General features: G+C 52.1%; 1 long non-coding RNA gene across 1 annotated transcript; it reads right to left on the reverse strand.

The window, feature by feature from the left end:
- Positions 1-8,465: 8,465 nt before the first annotated feature.
- Positions 8,466-13,832, reverse strand: LOC133355527 (uncharacterized). The gene is made up of 3 exons (XR_009756697.1): positions 13,790-13,832; positions 13,243-13,414; positions 8,466-9,398 (listed from the first exon to the last, which is right to left on the reverse strand). It is a non-coding gene; the product is annotated as an uncharacterized LOC133355527 (long non-coding RNA).
- Positions 13,833-14,754: the final 922 nt, after the last annotated feature.

Genomic DNA, 14,754 nt, shown 5'->3' on the forward strand with positions numbered 1-14,754 from the left:
CGAACGCGCGCGAGAGTGCGAGAGCGAGAGAGACAATAAACACACGATCCTCATTTGCATTTCACCTGCACCGTTGACGCATCTCTACCGCGGCCTTGCTGTGCACTGGTTTCCCACCAAAAATCCACGCAGCCCTCGTTCCATCGCAGTCTCTTCCTACAAGGGGGCCTGAAAACGCATTTTCAGTCCTCAGAAATTGCAATCCCAAAATGATAGGCTTATTAAGGGCTTACATCTTGAATCCTTGCCTCACTTGATGCAGCAAATCTGGCTGTGACGGTCCCACCTGATGACGGAGACTTGTGTTGCCTCCGAAACGTCGTGATTTTTTATTGTTTTATTTTTATTAATTTTTATTTCATTTTTACCTACATGGTGACTTTACCGAAAGAACTAAGAGTATGAATCCTTGCAGTCACGAAAGCTTCAAATCTAGAATTGATAGGCCTATTATTTTGTTGTTGCTGTTTTCGTCCGAAATAAAATCCCTCGCGATGGAACGGTGCCGATGATCGGTGCCGATGATCGTGTTTGTTTTGCCCAGGAGAGGGTCGCCGAGTCGTGTGACTTTGTTCAGGAGGGGGTCCTGCCGAGTTTGTTTTTGTGCAGCAGCGGGAGATGCTTCCCATGTGCAACCACAATTGGTGTAATTTTTCCGCATTTTTGATGGGTTTTTTGACCACTGCCAGTTGCATTGTTGTTGTTGTGCTTGTTCGTTGCTGCTTAGCTACGGGAAGACATCGGAGGAAAACAAACTCCACACACGCAGAGGCCTGGGTCGGGAGTCGAACCCAGGCACAAGTGTTACCGCTGCTGCACCTAATTAACCTGGAAGATGACTTCTCGAAGTTTACTTCAACCAGCCGCGCTGATCGATTCCAGACGCCACTCGCTGTCACGCGGAGAAGAGCTCGCCCGCGTGTCCGCCACTCCTCTCACTTTTGCATAAAAAATTACGGCAAAATCCAAAGCAAGTGGGTCTTAATGGATTCTAATTAACTTATGTTTAAAATGGGCATATTCGGATTGTAAATCTCGAGTCGCAGTACAAAGCAATGGCAGATGGTGATCAGGGGGAAAAACGAGGCGTATTTATCGTCTGTATAGTTTTGTCCCAAGCAGAGGAGCGGAAGGTCTTGGGCTTGGACTTGAACAGGGCCAAGGAATGGGCAGCGTGGATGTCTGGGGGAGTTCCAGACAGTGGGAGGGGCAGCAGAGAAGGAGCGACCTCCCACTAAGTCGAAATAAAAAAAGAACCCAATACGCCTCTTTCACATCTATGCAGTCCGCGTAAAAAGTAAAATTTTTATGATTTTATTATTATATACTAGCTGTACTACCCGCCTTCGCCCGGGACTTGGATCCACCACGCCCGGCCGCCTTTGTCTCCCAAGTGGCGATGTTCACACACCGCAGCAGTTACTCGTTTGAGGCTGAGTCGACCTAGGGGAGGCCCAGGACCGGTTAAAATAATCGTCAGCGGTGGTGGCCGTGAGCGGGAATCAAACTAGCAGTTTGTTGCATGTCGGGAAGTACGCTAAACATGTTGAACAGACACAATCACAACTTTGACTTTTCTATATATGGAGATAAAATAATGAAATATTAAAAAACACCCAATACGCCTACTTCACATATGTCCGTCCACTTACAAATTTGTATTATTATATATATTAAAAAATTACATCCCATCGGCCACACGTCCCCCTGGGAGTGCATCATTCCGGTACAAGCAACAACAAAACAAGTCAAGACGGCTTTCGACATTCGATGTTCATCAGCGGAGTCAGCGCTCGCTTGAGCCAACGTTGGCGAACTGACGCTTCGGCTGGCTGCGAGGCTTGGACAACAGGCTTCGGCTGCTGGAGGAGAGGGCACTTGAAGGGCGCACGCGAGATGAGATAATCGCCACCATCGCCTTTTGCTGCTCCTGCTACCGTTGAGAATCGGGCAGAGTCGTGTGCTGGCTGATACCTCGAGAGCGTGGAGGGGGCCGCTGAAGGGAGGGAATTGCATTGCTCCGGTTGCACGAATTGTTGTTATAGCCACCTCTGCTCCATTAACATTTCACGTCTATTACACGGAGTTCAATGTCCTGGCTTTAAACAGATGATAGTATTTTTATTTTTACTCCAATTAAATTTCGGCATCGTTAAACTTCCCGTTTTTTTATTATTATGTTGACCTCTTCAAGAATAAAAGGGCCACGGATAACCTCACAAAAGGCTTTTGCGCTTTGATATTTGTTGACGTGTGGGCTTTTAGCAGAACATCGCACGACCGCGGACGAACGCGTTTCATCTTGCAAAGCACAATGGGCTAATAAGAGACATCTCCCATGAAAGTTATGAAAATCCGCCGCCGCTCCAGCGCCGAGTATGAGCCAAACTCACTCCGGAGTCTCACAAAAACCCACCGCCAACATCACACGCGGATACACACACGGACACGCACGCGGGCAGGAATGTAACGTGACTTTGTTTTACGTTCATTGCAATCAATACAATCCGAGGCATTCTCAATACACCAACGGATCAAGGTCCTTAATCTAAGTTGTCTTGTGGTTGTTGTTTGACTGGCATCCCACTGGGATTTTTGCACAGGGTTGGTGTACGGTGATTTTTTTCTGCAATATTTTGCTGTCTTTTCTTGGATTTTCTGTTTGCAGATAGTCACTTTAGGATGTTTTCTTGTTCATGTTTTAGTTTTTTGTTTGTTGCGGTTGCACCCGATTCAAGAGCCGAATGGCTCACAGGGCTATACCTAATAAATGAACTTGAACTTGAACCACCATTCCACGTGGCTTTTGTTTTGTTTACACGAGATTTGTTTTGTTTACCAAACTTCACCGCCACGCTGGTCATTGCCGGGATGGTGAACGGAGAGGAGAGAGACGGCAAGGCCAGTTATGGTGATGATGATGATAAAAATTCTTCTCTCGTGTTTGCCACGGCCAGCGATCGAAGTCAGGTCGACGGGTCCGGATCACGGCGCGGCCAAGGCCACCGCTCATCGGGTTGCGAAATTTCTTCAGGGCGGCACTGCGACAAAATGCTCGAGTCGGTCGTGAAAAGTCTACGGGGCCAAATCTCTCTCGGGGAATGACTAAAAGCCATAATTTCACCACCCCTCGGTGGAGTGGAACGTGGCAGCTGTCTTCACGCGGCTAAATGACAACTCGTGCCATCATCAACTTCGATCAACGATCTCGCGCTCTCAAAAAAACACAAAGAGGCAAGCGACTCAATTCCTCCGGGCCCATCGTAAGAACGCACGGAGCGTTTTCTGCAAACTATCAGCGGCAGGTTGTCCGACGAGACGGGCCCGGCCTCTCGCCGCCGTGACCTGCAACGCTCCAGCCACAGCTCAACCACAACACAACGGATGGCAGGAACAGGAGTCGAGGCAGGACCACAACACGAACCCAACATCCCCGCCCGCACTACAAAATCTACCACAAATCCCAGCAGGTCCCGGCCAAGTGGGCCACGGGCTCACGCACAATCCGCCTGCAGTGGAGTTTTTTGAAACGATGCAAAATGCGCGGGGAGCTTTAGCGCGACGCGGCATCGACGCGTGCGACCGTGCCGCAGAAGCGAGACTCGATGGGCAAACCTCCACCAAATTCGTAGGTGGCTTCCTCCGATTACATTTTCCTGTCGCGGCCTGCAAAAAAAAAGAATCTGATGCCCGCACGAAAAGCTTTTTTTCTACCTCCCCTCCCTCTCCCCCCGTTTCCCGGTGTAAAAGGCTGCCTTGCTCGTGTGCCGCACACCTCAAAAGCACCTTTGAACATTATCTCCTCTTTAAGGTTCTGACAACGGAAGGAAATTTGAAATTCTTTTGAACGCGGCCTTTACACTGCGGAGGAGCGCCGCGCCGCGCACACTTTGCGACGGCGACGTTCTGGATGGCCGATCACTCTCAAAAACGAAGCGGAATGGGAGCGCTCGGGCAACGGGCGTTGACGGCTCCATTACCGCGGCCCTCGCTCTCAAACGTTCCCCCTATCCGCCTGCCTTCGCCACGCAAGTCGGCGCTACGACGTTAAATTAAAATAAATCACAAATGTCGGCTTGAACTTTCACGTCGGCACGGTCGGCGCCACTGGCGGAAAATGCCAGCGGCATCTTCGCTCGCGGATTACTTTTCGCGAGGTGTTGATAGTGGCAATCGCGCGCGTTCACTGCGGACGGAACATCGGAATGAAAAGAATCGACGCAGGTCTTGGGACGCGAGCAACGAACGATCAACAATAAAACGACAACGCATTTCGGCCAACAACATTGAGCTTTTATTCAAGAAGTGTGACCGCGTTTGCAGATGTCGTTGGCGGAGAGGGCATTCGTTCGAAAGCCGCCGCGCTTTCGAGGATGTTCAACGCCACCACCGGACCACGGATGCCCAGTCACGATGGTCAACGGGAGGTTATTCTCGTGTTCTGCCGGCTGCTACTGCTGCTGCTCCAAGGAAAAGACAGAACCTGGCAAAAAAAACGTCCTAAAAAAACAAAGCTTTAAAAAAGAAAGTGATCATGATGTCCCGTGCGTATATGACGACGGGAACAGTTTAATCGGTCTAGTATCTGGCTTATGAAAATAAGAATCATCATCATGATCGTGATCATCGGTCATCCATGCGGGGTTGGTAAAATGGATGACACCTTATATGGCTGCACCGCTGGATGGGAAATATGGCCTAGAAAAGGCCTTGATCTTGCCTGTATAAGTTAAACGGGTACCACTCATTAGCAAGTCAACACGTTGTTGTATTGATATGGAGATCATCGGTTAGAGAAATGTGTAATTTCCTACTGTGGGCCCAGAAACACTCCAGAATTGGACCGCGAGGATGGTCAAATTCACAAGAGGGCTCGGGTCACGATTGGGAACACTTAAAATTGTTTATACACTCACTGGGTATCACCAAAACTGCAGAAAAACTAGTCAACTATTATTTTTCTTTAACCAGTTAATGCTCACTGAGCAATGCAACTTTTTCAGAAGTGACGTGGCTATCACAAATGATAGCTCAACGAAGTGGCTTATCACCGTGTGGAGAATTATAGCAGCCAAATACTCTAAACGCGTGATGTTGATTCTAAATGTGTGGGGAACCAGAGGACCCGGAGAAAAATCCACGCGACCAGGGAAAAAACACGCAAACTCCAAATATACAGCAGCAGGCGTCAGGGTCGGGATCGAACCCAGGACCTCCTGTATACCAGGCGAGGTAGTTAACATCTCGCCACCACCGCACACGAAAGTAAAAGTGTGCGGTGGCATCAAGAGCATTGCCCACAATTAACTCAACTTCAATAACGTTCATCGACATTACAGAGGGAGACAATTCAAAGAGACACGTCCTGCGTGCAGCGCTGCTCCCCGAAATGTGGGACCACGTGACGGAGGCGTTGGGCATGCATTCGCCAATCCCACAAATAACGTAAGCACGCGTTCACACAAACACGCCGACTCGGGCGTCCGAGGGTGAGTTTTCATTCGTTGCGGTCTTGTGAAGAGGTGCCGATGGAGGCGAAGCACAACAAGTGTTCTGAACGGGTACGACTTAACGTGGCAACAATCGGGAGCAACCAGCCGTGGCTGGAGCATGAACCATCGTCGGCGCAAACTCCGGGGGTCGTCTCCTCCCAGCAGCGGCGGCTTTAGGCTTGGCCACTGAACAAAGACGGTCACTCCGCATCGCGCGCTTTAACACGCGCTGCTGCGGCCGTCTGGAACGTTCTTGCTTCCGATATTAGGAAGCCACCGGAGCTATGCACTGTGGAATCCAAATTGAAAAACGAATTTCTTTAGAACTGCTTCTTGTGCGTTCGTTCGTTGTCCTTGCTCCGCACCTCCGATTAGCACGGTTGGCTACGTAGGGTGCGAAAGAAGTTCCACGCACATGCTGACTTCAGTTCAACACGTAGGCTTTCGCGACCAACATCATCCAAATAGTTTTTTTGGGCTAGATCGTGTAAATATATAAATGAGTTGCTAAACCCGCCACCACTGTCGCCTGATGAAGCTAGTTGAAGTTACTGGCGAAACGTCGTACTCAGATTGTAAATGTTGTGGCTTGGCACTCCAACTCACCGGTTAGTGCTGTACTAGTGACGAATTGGCCACGTTCTGTTTACGTGACAACCCTTACTAGTTGGCTGTGTCGGGTGGTGGCGGGTTTTAACGACACATTCATAGATTTACGCGATCTAACCCAAAAAACCTCTATTATGGATATTGACTTCCGTGAGTTTACTCTGAAATTCACTCATCGATTCTTCCTCCTCCTCCTATGTTGAGGACTCTACCAGACACCGACTTGGTTCCTCTCTGCCATCGCACGGTGTTCAACCACCACACTGCAGGTCACATCAACCCACTCACCCACCCGTTCACTACACGTACCCACCACACTGCAGGTCACAACAAACCCACTCACCCACACGTTCACTACACGTACCCACCACACTGCAGGTCACATCAACCCACTCACCCACCCGTTCACTACTCGTACCCACCACACTGCAGGTCACATCAACCCACTCACCCACCCGTTCACTACACGTACCCACCACACTGCAGGCCACATCAACCCACTCACCCACCGTTCACTACACGTACCCACCACACTGCAGGTCACATCAACCCACTCACCCACCCGTTCACTACTCGTACCCACCACACTGCAGGTCACATCAACCCACTCACCCACCCGTTCACTACACGTACCCACCACACTGCAGGTCACAACAACCCACTCACCCACCGTTCACTACACGTACCCACCACACTGCAGGCCACATCAACCCACTCACCCACCCGTTCACTACTCGTACCCACCACACTGCAGGTCACATCAACCCACTCACCCACCCGTTCACTACTCGTACCCACCACACTGCAGGTCACATCAACCCACTCACCCACCCGTTCACTACACGTACCCACCACACTGCAGGTCACATCAACCCACTCACCCACCCGTTCACTACACGTACCCACCACACTGCAGGTCACATCAACCCACTCACCCACCCGTTCACTACACGTACCCACCACACTGCAGGTCACATCAACCCACTCACCCACCGTTCACTACACGTACCCACCACACTGCAGGTCACATCAACCCACTCACCCACCCGTTCACTACACGTACCCACCACACTGCAGGTCACATCAACCCACTCACCCACCCGTTCACTACACGTACCCACCACACTGCAGGCCACATCAACCCACTCACCCACCGTTCACTACACGTACCCACCACACTGCAGGTCACATCAACCCACTCACCCACCCGTTCACTACACGTACCCACCACACTGCAGGTCACATCAACCCACTCACCCACCCGTTCACTACACGTACCCACCACACTGCAGGTCACATCAACCCACTCACCCACCCGTTCACTACACGTACCCACCACACTGCAGGCCACATCAACCCACTCACCCACCGTTCACTACACGTACCCACCACACTGCAGGTCACATCAACCCACTCACCCACTGTTCACTACACGTAACCACCACACTGCAGGTCACATCAACCCACTCACCCACCCGTTCACTACACGTACCCACCACACTGCAGGTCACATCAACCCACTCACCCACCGTTCACTACACGTAACCACCACACTGCAGGTCACATCAACCCACTCACCCACCCGTTCACTACACGTACCCACCACACTGCAGGTCACATCAACCCACTCACCCACCCGTTCACTACACGTACCCACCACACTGCAGGTCACAACAACCCACTCACCCACCCGTTCACTACACGTACCCACCACACTGCAGGCCACATCAACCCACTCACCCACCGTTCACTACACGTAACCACCACACTGCAGGTCACATCAACCCACTCACCCACCCGTTCACTACACGTACCCACCACACTGCAGGTCACATCAACCCACTCACCCACCGTTCACTACACGTACCCACCACACTGCAGGTCACAAGACAGCTCTTTTGACATCTTGCGTCACTCTGCTCCACTTCGGATTTCACGTCCACCTTCTCTCTTCACGAGCTCTTACAATAATCCACCTCGCTCAATTCAAGGAACATCACCAAACACCACTTTTAAGGTGCTGTTTTCTATGGGGCCGGAGGACATTTTGGGCCTTTGGGCCTGTGCTTAGCAACTGTCTTGATTTTTTAAAAGTAATTTGATTAAATGCCTTTCTGCGGTTTATAAGTCTCAGCTATTAAATCGAACGCTGCTGCTGCTGCGACTAAACCCGTCGGCGCCAAAAGACATTTCAAAGCAAGACGCACATTCATATGCCGACGACACACACACACCACACACACACACCACACACCACACACAAACCACACACACACCGCACACACACCACACACACACCAAACCAACCCCACACACACCACACACACAAACCACACACACAGACACCACACGGAAATCCGCCCGTCATGGTGGCGCGTTAGCCCACTTGGCAAACGATTTATTCTCAAGCAGATGCTTTTTTTTTTCTAAATCACATTGACGCTTGGGGAGGGTGACAAAACGGTGAAACACGAGGCCACGATTCCCCCCCCCGTAACGCCAACGTGGAGGCCTGAAGCCGCCCTCGCGTTCACAAAGCCCCGCCGCGCTACTGGCCGGCGGTGGCAGCCCAGCGGCGGGGTTTAGCCCCCCCACTTGTGCCGAGCGCGATGTCGACCGTCGGCGCGTGGTTTGTGTCTCGAGTGCGACGAGGTCGAGCCTCGCGTTCCGCCTCGGTCTGGGCGCGACGCTCGGTGCGCTCCTCCGTTGCCGGGGCATCGCCCTCGGCGACTCACATCCGGTGCCTGGCGGAGTCTGGCACGGTTACCGCGGTTACGACCCCTCGTGTTTTGCCGCGAGTCTAAGTCCGAGGGTGGATGGGTGGGCGCGCTGTGTCAGGTGGTGCCGCTCACAGCGAGGGACGGATACAGGGCATGTCTGTGCATGTGTGTGCGTGTGTGTGCGTGCGTGTGTGCGTGTGTGCGCGTGTGTGCGTGTCCGTGCATGTTGTCTGTGCGTTTTGTGTGTGCGTGTGTGTGGTTGTTGTGGGTGCGTGTCTGTGCGTGTCCGTGCGTGTCCGTGCGTGTGCGTGCGTGTCTGTGCGTGCGTGTGCGTGCGTGTGCATGCGTGTCTGTGCATCTGTGCATGTCTGTGCGTGTCCGTGCGTGTCTGCGTGTGCGTGTCCGCGTCCGCCTCTACTGCTCTCTCTTGTGGGCGAGCACCCACTGCTCCTCCTCCTCCACGCTGGGCAGCACGATGGAGTCGCGGTCGTAGTAGTCCGGCGTCAGGATGGGCAGGCCGGCGCTCTCGCGCTCACGCACCAGGCGCTCCGCTTCGCGGCGCAGCCACACGCGGGGTCTGCACGCGGCGCACAGACGACAAAGAGAAAAGTTTGAACCACCCACCCACCACCCCTGCCACCGCGGTCTCAACAGACTGTGGAATACTGTGGGGTACACGTCGCTGCGATGTGAACATCAGCGCTGGGGTGATACCGTTGGCCCACACCGCAGCGCCGGGCAAAACCGCCGCAACTCCCCGCTTTGTGCCAAGCTGCCCTTAGCAGGTGCTCGCTACAAAGAGTATTTGCCCCTGCGGTCCCGATGAATAAAGGATTTAGCTTTTTTCCCCATTTGCACATTTAATCCCACACACTTTGTCATCGCAAGCAATTCGATGTCATTGCAGAACACGTGCTGCTCACTCAAGGGGCACGGGCTGCACGCAGCACAAGCGGCATGCCCGATGCGCAGCGCTACTTATACGCACGTGACAAGCAGGCAAAGTTTCGCCACGTCCGTCGAGCATTCACGCGGCACGGACGCGCGCGGGCCCTCTCCTCTGTCGCGCGAGACGTTGACGAACCTCGCCTGGCATACAGGTGGTCGAGGGTTAGATCCCGATCCTGACGTCTGTATATTTGGAGTTTGCATGTTCTCCCCGTGGTCGCGTGTATTTTTCTCCGGCTCCGATTTTTCGCTCCACATTTAGAAACAACATCACGCGTTTAAGAGCATTTGGCTGCGATGCATTTCCACGTGATAAGCCACTTCGTTTGGGCTATCATTTGTGGCCAGGTCGCTTTTTGAAAAAGAGCTGCATAGCTCAGTGCACCTTACCTGGTGAAAGAAAAATAGATTCGTTTTAATAGTGATGACTAGGAGCAATGGATCAGCGGACTCACGTTTGGAACATGAAGCCAACACCACAAGAGATCCCGGATTCAAATCCCGTGTTTTTTCACCCGGCCGTGAGTAAACCAAGCTATCGAGGGGCGCCGTGGGGTTAGGGCGCGTGGCACACGGTGGGAAGCTACGGCTGTGCAAGGTAAGGCCCACTGAGCTATGTAGTTCTTCTGTCGACTCCACGACAGAAGAACTACGGCTCAACCCATCCACTCGACGGCAGCGATTTCCTGCTTCACGGGAGCAATGAGATCGTGCACATCGCCCATTTACAGCTCTGAGCTAGTGGTGAAAATTCCCGAGCGGAGGGGCGGGTGGGTGAGTCTATCCATAGGACAACCGCGTTGACTTCCACACAAAACGTGGTACCCATAACTCTGGAACTTTACCCGGGGCCGCTGGGATACGTGTGAGATTTTAGCAGGATGTCCTGATGTCTAAATAAACAAATGTATTACTTGACATTAATTCGCGACCTCGCAACCCGGGGGCATTGTCGTTGTGGCAAGCCAATGGGCATTCTAATCTTGTCCGTGTAATATATAAAAAACGGCCGGCTCGTTCAGCACCAAGACAGGAGGGCGGGGCGCGGAAATTAATGGTCAGAAAATACGCACGCGTCCGCAGCGAGTGCAGCGAGAGAACTCGGGGGAGAGCGGTGGGAATTCATTCGCAGGCGAAGATAGAATGAATTAATGTTTCCAGGCGAAAAGGTGCACATGCAGCGAAGTCCACTGGATGGGACGGGACGCGGCGAGTGATTTACCGTTTCCATAAAAGCCGCATTAGAGAGCGCCATCGCGACGGGAACGCGGGGGGGGGGGGGGGGGGGGCCGCATGGGCTCATTTTGCTAATCAGATTTGCGTCTAAAATAAAATAAAAACATCGCATAACATTGCCCATCCCATCCACTCCCCCGAGGTCACAAACACAATGGGATTACGTGTTCGTACGAAGCGTCACGACGTGCACACTGAACGCATCACCTCCTCACCAATACACGCAATTATAGAGATCGCCCGTGTAGCCTGAATGGACTGCCGGGCAAAGTGCTGCTAGCGAGTAGCACCTATGAAGGCCGACAGGGCACACGAGGGGGTCGGTGGCCAACACCACGCACACGCCGCCTTTGTCTTCCTTCGCGGCGATGTTTTTTACACACCGCCCCAGGTGCTCATTTGAGGCTGAGTCAACCTAGAGGAGGCCCAGGTCCAGTTCAGATCATCATCGCTGGTGTTGGCCGTGAGCGGGAACCGCCGATGGGCACGCACGCACATGGGTACACGTGCCCCTGCGCTAGGCCTCCGACGGTCAACCCCCTTACCACCACACCTGCAAATCGATTAACTTTCATTTTTTTCCGGGCGGCAATTCGATTCAAGAATCAATCCTTTTTTTTTCTCTCTCTCTCTACTGTTGTTGCAAGCTTCTCGAGTGTAAAATAAAGCATTAAATTATCTCCGGTGTGCGACCGCGGTCACCCACAAGAGACCCGCTGTTTGTCTCTTTGTGATCACAGCAATCGGATATATGCACACTAAAATACGGAGGTGTCATCACCACGGCGGTGGATCACTCCGCTAACTCCCATGCAAGCACACGTAAAGGGTCACTGAAGACCCATCCCTTTGGTCAGACACAAATCCCTGCGGGTTGATCTGTCTGTCGCTCGTCACCACTATTTGATCTGTGGGGGCCTGTTTAACTCGCTCGGGGCAATGGGTTGACAATCCGTAGGTTTTTTTTAAGTTTAACCGTGTAGACCTTCTTTTATTGTGTCGCGTAATTTAAATGTTTAGCGATGGAATGTTACGTACGTTTTTAATGCCTTCCATCTGTGAAGCGGTCTGGGCGAAGCTCACTGTGAAAGGCGCCGCGGCTAAATAAAGTTCGAATGATTGATTGACGCAATCATCTGTCTCAACCACCTCAATGTCAAATCAGAGCCGTTGCTCTACATCAACATCAGCCGTACGAAGAAGAAAAAGCGATTGTAGTTGCTACGTAAACTAATACAATGCAACATAACATCATCATTTATGTTGCAATAAACCAACAGATCAAAGGCTAAGAAGAGTAACATCTCAAACTTTTCTCGATGGCGTGCCAGTTCTGAAATTCCCTTTCGACGTTGGTGGCTGGCTCCCGGTTAGTTAGCTTGTCACCGTGCTGATGCTACAAATAAAGTTAATGTACAATACAGCGGTACCTTTTGTACACGCCCCATCAACAGACACGCGGGCCTTCTGGGAAGCATGTGAATTCAGCACTCTTGGTTCAACACAAGCGGAATTCGTAATGTCAAACTGACAAGCAGAATTCTGGAGCCGATTTCGACATTCGACGTCTCATCATCAGCAGTCAGGCTCTGCTTGAACCATTGCGGGTGAACTGACCAGATGTCTACAGGGGAAGGGGATCCACCCCCGGGGACCCCTCCACGGGTCCTAGATCGATGCAACCCTTCGTGGTACGTAACAACAAATGATCACGACCGTCATGTTTGAGATATAAGTAACAAAATAAGCACCCAATATGCCTCCTTCAGAATGCCGTGCGGCCGATTCTGATATATTATTTTTATCTGGAGGGACAGATGTATACTGCCCGCTTATTGATTTCCTGAGACATCGGTAGCTGGTCGCGATTAGTTCGTTTGGCGATGTACAGAGAGGATACAGATCTTTTGAGGCTTCCTCATTTCCTCTCGACGCATCTCATCACGGCGGCGTCGCTCTTCGGGCGTTCGGAGCGCTCCAAGACAAAGGCAGCTGAACGAGGAGGGGGCGACGGTTCTGTCCAAGAACCAAAATCATTGTTTCGTATTTATTACAGCGGTTCATCGGTGATGGCCAAACGGCTCCCGGTCTGACGAATAGAATGTTGTACGCCGGCCTTTGACAATGTTTCAGGCCGGAGAGAGGGGAGGGGGGGAGAGTGAGGGGGGGGGGCGGTGAGGTAGGAAATAGATAAAAGATGCGCTCGGAGTGAGTGACAGACAAAAAGCCACGATCACCTTGGGCCGCGGCGGGGAAAACAGACTCGGCCCATTGTTGAAGGCTTTTCTCTCTCTCGTCTCTCTCTCGTCTCTCTCTCGTCTCTCTCGCGTCTCTCTCTCGTCTTCTCTGCTATCCTCACGCTTTGTGCGAGCGAGCCACAGACGCGGCAGACAACAAAGAAAATCCTTTCTGGGAGTGGGGGGGGGAACAAAAGAATCTGGGTTTTTGTAAGGCAATAAAATCTAATCATAATAAAATAATAAGAAGAAGAATAACAAAAATAGGCAAACATTCCTTTCTGTAATCTCGACCTTGGCCCCACGTCACTGCAATTCTGTCTGACATTTTGCGGGGGGGGGCAGGGGGTGGTTCTTTTAGCGCTGCTCTGTATTTATCTTGTTCGCATCCCCGCATTCAAACACAACGGTCGTTCTCGTTTGTCAAGTGTTCCCACTACCGATATTGTGCTGCGCGCAAACAAAAAAAGGAATAATGTTATTTTTTGTTTGTTTCTTGCGAATCTCAAAGCGCGCATTAATTACAGCCAGCGCTCACGCTATGTACCGTATGTGCGCCGAACGTCTTTCGCACCACACGTAGCCAACCGTCTTTCGCACCACACGTAGCCAACCGTCTTTCGCACCACACGTAGCCAACCGTCTTTCACACCACACGTAGCCAACCGTCTTTCACACCACACGTAGCCAACCGTCTTTCACACCACACGTAGCCAACCGTCTTTCGCACCACACGTAGCCAACCGTCTTTCACACCACTCGTAGCCAACCGTCTTTCACACCACTCGTAGCCAACCGTCTTTCGCACCACACGTAGCCAACCGTCTTTCACACCACTCGTAGCCAACCGTCTTTCACACCACACGTAGCCAACCGTCTTTCACACCACTCGTAGCCAACCGTCTTTCACACCACACGTAGCCAACCGTCTTTCACACCACTCGTAGCCAACCGTCTTTCACACCACACGTAGCCAACCGTCTTACGCACCACACGTAGCCAACCGTCTTTCACACCACTCGTAGCCAACCGTCTTTCACACCACTCGTAGCCAACCGTCTTTCACACCACACGTAGCCAACCGTCTTTCACACCACACGTAGCCAACCGTCTTTCACACCACTCGTAGCCAACCGTCTTACGCACCACACGTAGCCAACCGTCTTTCGCACCACACGTAGCCAACCGTCTTTCACACCACACGTAGCCAACCGTCTTTCGCACCACACGTAGCCAACCGTCTTTCACACCACACGTAGCCAACCGTCTTTCGCACCATACGTAGCCAACCGTCTTTCGCACCACACGTAGCCAACCGTCTTTCACACCACTCGTAGCCAACCGTCTTTCGCACCACACGTAGCCAACCGTCTTTCACACCACACGTAGCCAACCGTCTTTCGCACCATACGTAGCCAACCGTCTTTCACACCACACGTAGCCAACCGTCTTTCGCACCCACACGTAGCCAACCGTCATTCGCACCACATGTAGCCAACCGTCTTTCGCACC

The sequence above is a fragment of the Lethenteron reissneri genome, chromosome 51 (assembly GCF_015708825.2).
Source record: "Lethenteron reissneri isolate LAM-NWPU_2019-01 chromosome 51, ASM1570882v1, whole genome shotgun sequence".
Taxonomy (NCBI): Eukaryota; Metazoa; Chordata; class Hyperoartia; order Petromyzontiformes; family Petromyzontidae; genus Lethenteron; species Lethenteron reissneri.